Raw genomic sequence first — 8186 nt, 5'->3', positions numbered from 1 at the left:
GCCTAGGCTGCCCAACAAAGCAGAGATTTCCAAAGGATACCAGACAGTCCAGGGATTATACAAGCGGTTTGAAACCTGCATTTTATTTGACTGTTGTGTCAATGTTTTCTGTGGCATCTTCTGCACCTGAGATGCTCCCTTTTATCTCTTGTATTCTGTTGTTGACACTTGAATCTACAACTTCTGATTTCTTTCCTTTATTTTCAATCTCCAGGGTTGTCTCCCTTCATCATTTCTGAATTGTTTCTTTTTCTATTTTTGAACCTGGCTGATTTCATTCAATTCCATTAACTATTTGGTTTTGTTTTCCTGTAATTCATTAACAGATTTTTGTGTTTCCTCTTGAAGGGCTTCTACCTTTAACGGCATTTACTTGTGTTTTATTTCTTTACGGGAGATATTTATATCCTTCCTAAAGTCTTCTACCGTCATCCTGAGATGAGATTTTAATTCTGAATCAGGATTTTTGTGGCATTATGGGGTATCCAAGACTTGCTGTAGGCTGATATCTGGGTTCTGAATATGTCAAGTAGCCTTTGATTCTGTTGCATAGGTTCTTCTGCCTGCCTCTCTCACATCTGGTTATCTCTGGTCTTATCTGGTTTTACTGTCTCTGACTTGAAACTGTCCCTTTTGTGATGCTGGTTGTATTGGATCTCCTCAGAGTGCAGCTTTCTATGTGATCCTGAGATTCTCTGTGTGTGAGAGATCCTGAGAGTCAAGCTCTCTGAGAGCCTAAAATCCTGGCATGACCAAGTTCCCAAGATTATGTTGTATCTGAGCTTCTGGAAGTCAAGCTTTCTCTGAGTGTTGTAAAAGTGGGTGGGGAGCCAGAGCTCTAGGTTTGATCTGGGTACAGGTTCAAGGTAGAAGGGACACATACCTCTAGCTGTGTGAAGATTTGTGTTTCTGTTGTTCCTGTGTGGGTCCTAGCTTGCTGATTGTTGGGAAAGATGTTGTGGCTTCAACTGTGATATTGAGTGTGTCAGTGGTCCTCCTGAGTTTGTCTTCTCACCTGAGAATTGAGCTTTTCCTGTGATCCTGTGTGTTTTTGAGTACTACAGCGCTGGGCTCCCTCTGGGTGTTTAAGGACTGGATGCAGAGCCAGTGTCTTAGGTTTGCTCTCAGTGCAGTTTCAAACTGGAATGAACCTGTTTCATTGGCTGTGGGAGTTGGGTGGGGAATGTTCGGCATCTCTGGATCTTACAGTTATCTGTTACTGTAGGTGTTGGGCCAGTTTCTGTAGACTCTTCTCCTGTATTCCTGTGGGTATTAGACCCCTGGGAGTCAGAATTCCTCTGGGTATTATGGGAATATTTACCTAACCAGGTACATAATACCTGCTGGTCAGGTCTGGGTACAGTTTCAATCTGAAAGGTCCCCATGTCACATGCTGGGTTGGAATCATTGAGGGACGCAGGTAATGTATATGTTGGTGCAGATGTTGTGGCCTCTTCACATGTGATTCTGGGCCTATTAGAGCTCCTGCATGTTGAGCATTCTTTGCGTGTTATAAAGACATTGATTTCTTAATAAATGATAACAGGCTAAATCTACCAGCTTCCCATGTATATGTAGCCAACACTAAAATAATGTTTAAGTATTATTTGTTCTGTAGTTGACAACACAATTTGAATAATTGTGGCTAAGAGGTTCATTAATATTTTAACCCATTACATTGCAGCACAATAAACTGGGTACATATAAAAGTCAAATATAAGATTTCTTATATCCTATATAATGTGTTAAAAATTATTCACAAATTCTTAGATATAAAATTATGCTTTTGAAATGGGGTGTCTATTCTTTGAAAAGAGTCAACAGACTCTTATTTACTAGTTTCCTCTTAATATTACAAGTATCCATGTGTCTTCTTTATTAATCTCACAAAGTCTTGAACCTGAATTCCTAACAGCTGACAATTACAGTCCAGTTGACCTTTGACCCTTTGATGATGTTCAATGGCTCCTCCACTTACAATGTAACCACAAAATGTATAGGGACACATAAAATAAGTAAGAAAGTATAAGAAAATAGTGATAAAATTCAAGATTGGAATATAATAGAAATGGTATTATAGACGAGACAACTTATAGTAAATTTGTGTAGAATTCCATTAAACTACAGTTTAAATATCAAGCATTTTTTTTTGTATAAATGACATCGTTCATAAATATTTACTGAGAAAAATGTGGATGTTAATGCTAAATATGTTCCTTAAAGGGATACTGTTAATGATGATATTTCTGAAAAGACTAACTTAGGGCAGTGATACTTTTTGTTACTTGTGATGCATTTAAGACAAAATATGCATCCCACTGTTGGAGGAGAATTGACAAATGTGAAGGGTTTAGTGTAGCTGATAACAGTCAATTGTCCTTTTGAAAAGTGTAGATTTTAGGAAGTAGCATAACCAAAGCATCTTGATCCATGTCCATCATTCTAGAATTTTCTGAGTTAAGGAGTTCAACCAGAAGTGAAAGCTGAGAGCAGTCTATGAGAAAAATAAGTGCAAGAAAATGCCGGGAGTTTTTCCTATCCCTTCTATATCTACAATATAACAGCATGTTAACAAATCTACAAACTTATTTTATTTTATTATTTTTAATCTATTTTTAACAGTCCAGATGTTAATACTGTAATAATTCAGTGCCTGACTCTTACTCATACCCCACCTCATCCCTTACCTGCTCTCCCATCTTCAAGAGGATATCTCTTCCTCTCCAAACCTCAGACCTACCCAACCCCTCGAGCCTCAAGGCTCTTGGGGGTTAAGTGTGCCTTCTGTCATTGAGGACAGACCAGGCAGTCCTATGCAGAATATGTGTTATGAGCCTCATATCAGGTGATGTAAGCTGCTCGGTAGTGGCTCAGTATCTAAAAGTTCTTGGTTGTCCAAGATATTTGAGACTGCTCATCCTCCTCCTCAGCTTCTCCCAACTATTCCCTTTTTTTTTCATAAAACAACTTTATTTTACAAAACAAAGACAAATGTACAGATTTTAAACATTTTTTGCTTAAAATTATACATTTTTTGTCAGTACTTTTTTTCAGATTTTAACATAATTTTTACATAAAACTATATGAATATATTTTTTAGTCAGTACTTGATTTTTTTCAAGGTTTGATTGTATGCCTTGAAAACTGAATAGTTACAATGAGCTAAAGTACATGTAAAACAAAATGTAACATGGAAATAGTTAAATTTTTCTTGTTTTGTAAATTTTTTTTGTTTTGTTTTGTTTTCTTTATTTCTTAAACTTCATACAGTCTGTGAGTTGTTTCTGGGGGAGTGCAAGCCTCTGGGGTTAGCATCCCACTATCAGTGACTGCATATTATGTCTGTTCTTTTGTGACTGGGTTATCTCACTCAGGATGATATTTTCTAGATGCAGCCATTTTCTTAAGAATTTGGTTAAGTCATTGTTTCTGGTGGCTGAGTAGTATTCCATTGTGTATATGTACCACAATTTTTGTATCCATTCATCTTCTGAGGGACATCTAGGTTCCTTCCAGCTTCTGGCTATTATAAATAGAGCCGCTATGAACATTGTGGTGCATATATCTTTGTTGTGTATTAAAGTGTCTCTGGGGTATATGCCCAGAAGTGTAATAGCTGGGTTTTCAGGTAGTACTATGTCCAATTTTCTGAGGTATCGCCAGGTAGTACTATGTCCAATTTTCTGAGGTATCGCCAGACAGACTTCCAGAGTGGTTGTATTAGCTTGCAACCCCACCAACAGTGGAGAAGTGTTCCTGTTTCTCCACAACTTCGCCAGCATCTGTTGTCATCTGAGTTTTGGATCTTGGCTAATCTGACTGGTGTGAGGTGGAATCTCAGGGTTGTTATGATTTGCATTTCTCTGATGGCTAAGGATGTCGAGCACTTCCTCAGATGTTTCTCAGCCATTCAATATTTCTCAGCTGAGAAGGTTTTGTTTAGCTCTGTATCCCATTTTTTAATAGGGTTGTTTGATTCTCTGGTGTCTAGCTTTTTGAGTTCTTTGTTCAGGAAATTTTCTCCTGTGCCTATGTGTTCTAAGGTTTTCCCTACTTTCTCATCTAATAGTTTCAGTGTATCTGGTTTAATGTGGAGATCTTTGATACACTTACACTTGAGCTTTGTACAAGGAGATAAGAAAGGGTCTATTTTCATTCTTTTGCATATTGAGTGCCAGTGGGACCAGCACCATTTGTTGAATATGCTGTCCTTTTTCCATTGTATGTTTATGGCTCCTTTGTCAAAAATCAGGTGACCATATACCTTAGGGCTCATTACTAGATCTTCTATTCTATTCCATTGATCCACATGCCTATTTCTGTACCAGTACCATGCAGTTTTCAGCACAATTGCCTTGTAATATAGCTTGAGGTCAGGGATAATGATTCCCACGGATGTTTTCTTGTTGTTTAGGATGGATTTCGCTATTCTAGGTCTTTTGTTATTCCATATGAAATTGCACATTGATCTTTCCAATTCAATGAAGTACTTGGTTGGAATTTTGATGGGGATTGCATTGAATCTGCAGATTGCTTTTGGTAGGATGGCCATTTTTAAAATGTTGATCCTTCCAATCCATGAGCATGGGAGATCTTTCCATTTTCTGAGAACATCCTCAATTTCCTTCTTTAGAGGTTAGAAGTTCTTGTCATACAGGTCCTTCACTTGCTTAGTTATAGTCACACCAAGTATTTCATAGTTTTTGTGACTATTGTGAAGGGTACCTTTTCCCTAATTTCTTTCTCCACATATTTGTCCTTTGAGTATGGGAAGGCTACTGATTTGTTTGAGTTAATTTTGTATCCAGCTACTTTGCTGAACTTATTTATCAGCTGTAGGAGTTCTCTGGTGGAATTTTTGGGGTAACTTAAGTACACTATCATGTCATTGGCAAAGAGTGATGTTTTTATCTTTTCCTTTCCAATTTGTATCCCTTTGATCCCCTTTTGCTGTCTAATTGCTCCAGCCAGGACTTCCAGTACAATGTTGAATAGGTAGGGGGAGAGTGGGCAGCCTTGTCGAGTCCCTGATTTTAGTGGGATTGCTTCAAGATTCCTGCTGTTAAGTTTGATGTTGGCTGTTGGTTTGCTCTATATTGCTTTTATTATGTTTAGGTATGGACTTGGATTCCTGTTCTTTCCAGGACTTTTAACATGAAGGGGTGTTGAATTTTGTCAAATGCTTTCTCAGCATCTACTCAGATGACTATGTGATTTTGTTCTTTGAGTTCGTTTATATGGTGGATTACATTGATGGATTTCCTTATATTAAACCATTCCTGCATTCCAGGGATGAAGCCTACTTGGTCATGATGAATGATCGTTTTTATGTGTTCTTGGATTCGGCTTGCAAGGATATTGTTGAGTATTTTTCTGTCAGTGTTCACAAGTGAGATTGGTCTGAAGTTCTCTTTCCCTGTAGGGTCTTTGTGTGGTTTATGAACAAGGGTTATTGTAGCCTCAAAAAATGAGTTAGGTAGTATTCCATCTGATTCTATCTTGTGGAATAGTTTGGAGAGTATTGGTGTCATATCTGCAATAAATGTCAGATAAAATTCTGCATTGAACCCATCTGGACCTGTGCTTTTTTTGGTTGGGAGGCTTTTGATGACTTTTTCTATTTCTTTAGGTGTTATGGGATTATTTAGATGGTTTCCTTGGTCCTGGTTTAACTTTAGGATCTTGTATCTGTCTAGGAATTCGTCCATTTCCTCCAGATTTTCCAAATTTGTGGAGTATAGGTTTTTGTAGTAGGATCTGATGATTTCTTGAATTTCCTCACTTTCAGTTGTTATGTCTCCAATTTTTTTTCTGATTTTGTTAATTTGTATAGTTAGTCTGGCTAGGGATTTATCAATCTTGTTGATTTTCTCAAAGAACCAACTCTTTGTTTTGTTGATTTTTTCGGTGGTTCTTTTTGTTTCTATTTGGTCTTTTTCTGCCCAAATTTTGATTATTTCTTGCTGTCTACTCTTCTTGGGTATATCTGCTTCCTTTTGTTCTAGGGCTTTTAGCTGTGCTGTCAGGTTGTTGATGTACGCTCTCTCCAGTTTCTTTTTGGAAGCACTTAGGGCTATGAGTTTTCCTCTCAGTACTCCTTTCATGGCATTCCATAGGTTTGGGTATGTTGTGTTTTCATATTCGTTGAATTCTAGGAAATCCTTAATTTCTTTCTTTATTTCTTCTTTGACCCTGCTATCGTTTAGTAGAGCCTTGTTTATTTTCCTTCTGTATGTGGGCTTTTTGTTGTCTTTGTTGTTGTTAAAGACCAGCCGTAGACCATGGTGATCTGAGAGGATGCATGGGAGTATTTCAATCTTCTTATATTGATTGAGGCTTGTTCTGTGTCCAATTATGTGGTCAATTTTCGAGAAGGTGCCATGGGGTGCTGAGAAGAAGGTGTATTCTTTTACTTTAGAATGATATGTTCTGTAGATATCTATTAATTCTAGTTGGTTCAAAGTCTCTGCTAGATTTGCAGTGTCCTTGTTTAGTTTCTGTTTCCATGATCTGTCCATTGGCAAGAGTGGGGTATTAAAGTCTCCCACTATTATTATGTGGGGTGAAATGTATTTTTTGAGCTTTAGTAGAATTTCTTTTATGAATGTGGGTGCCTCTGTATTTGGAGCATATATGTTAAAGATTGAGAGTTCCTCCTGACAAATTTCCCTGGTAATGAGTAAAAAGTGTCCTTCCTTAACTTTTTTGATAATTTTTGGTTGGAAATTTACTTTGTTCGCTATTAGAATAGCCACTCCAGCTTTCTTCTTGGGACTGTTTGCTTGGAAGTTTTTTCCGACTCTTTTACTCTGAGATAGTGTCTGTCTTTGTCTCTGAGATGAGTTTCCTGTATGCAGCAAAATGCTGGAGTTTTTTATGTATCCAGTCTGATAGCCTATGTCTCTTTATTGGGGAGTTGAGTCCATTTATGTTAATAGATATCAAGGAATAGTGGTTTCTGTTTCCTGCTATCATTGCTTTTGTAGTATGAGTTGTGTCTGTGTCTTTTTCTTCTTTTGGTTTTCTTGCTTAGGAGTCTTCTTGTTATTACTAGGATGTAGTTCCCCTCTTTGTATTGGGTCTTCCACCTATAATTCGTTGTAATGCTAGGTTTGTTGTCAGATATTGTGTAAATTTAGATTTGTCTTGAAATATCTTCATCTCTCCATCGATGGTGATTGAGAGTTTTGCTGGGTATAGCAGCTTTGGCTGGCACTTGTGCTCTCTTACGGTGTGCATGATGTCTGTCCAGACTCTTCTAGCTTTCATAGTCTCTGTTTAGAAATCGGGTGTGATTATGATTGGTCTGCCTTTATATGTTACCTGACCTTTTTCCCTTACTGCTTTTAGTATTCTTTCTTTGCTTTGGGCACTTGGTGTTTTGACTATTATGTGTCGGGAGGTATTTCTTTTCTGGTCCAACCTATTTGGAGTTCTGAAGGCTTCTTTTATGCTCATGGTCATCTCATTCTTGAGGGTAGGAAAGTTTTCTTCTATGATTTTGTTGAAGATATTTACTGTGCCTCTTAGTTGATACTCTTCTCCCTCTTCTATTACTATTATCCTTAGGTTTGGTCATCTCATTGTGTCCTGGATTTCCTGGACATTTTGGGTTAGGAGCTTTTTGTTTTTTGCATCTTCTCTGGCTGTTTTGTCCATGTTTACAATGTTGTCTTCTGCCCCCGAGATTCTCTCTTCCATCTCTTGTAATCTATTGGAAATGCTTGCTTCTGTGAATCCTGATTTCTTTTTTAGGTGTTCTACCTCTATGGTTATCTCTTTTAGTGTTTTCTTTATTGTGTCAATTTCCATTTTAAATTCCCTCTTCCATTCCTTCATCTCTTTGGTTCTGTTTTTTTTCTAGTTCTTTGTGTTCTTTGAGTGTTTTTCTTGTTTCCTCTTTAAAAGCTTCTGAATCTTTTTGCTTTTCCTCCCGTTCTTGTTTAAGTATCTCTATCAGCATCTTGTGGTATGATTTCAGGTCTGCATCTTCTTTTTCTGGAGTGTTTGGCATTCCAATGTTTGCTGGTATGGGAGAGCTGGTTACTGGTATTGTCAGGTTGTCTTGGTTTCCTTGGGACATACTCTTTCACTTTTCTCTTGCCATCTTGTTGTCAGTGATATGATCTTGCCTTTCTCTTGTATCTGGTCTGTGTCCCTGGATCTCCACTGGTCCAGGTGTCAGA

The 8186-nt window shown here is 37.7% G+C and overlaps 1 protein-coding gene across 1 annotated transcript in view; it reads left to right on the top strand.

Moving 5' to 3' along the window:
- The window catches only part of LOC308413593 (vomeronasal type-2 receptor 116-like), a gene marked incomplete at both ends in the record, with an annotated part of 711488 nt that overhangs the window by 67184 nt on the left and 636118 nt on the right, over positions 1–8186 (top strand). The gene's annotated exons all lie outside the window — the stretch shown is intronic.

The sequence above is a fragment of the Micromys minutus genome (assembly GCF_963924665.1).
Source record: "Micromys minutus genome assembly, chromosome: 32".
In the NCBI taxonomy this organism is placed as follows: Eukaryota; Metazoa; Chordata; class Mammalia; order Rodentia; family Muridae; genus Micromys; species Micromys minutus.
This window is presented reverse-complemented; position numbering and strand designations above follow the sequence as displayed.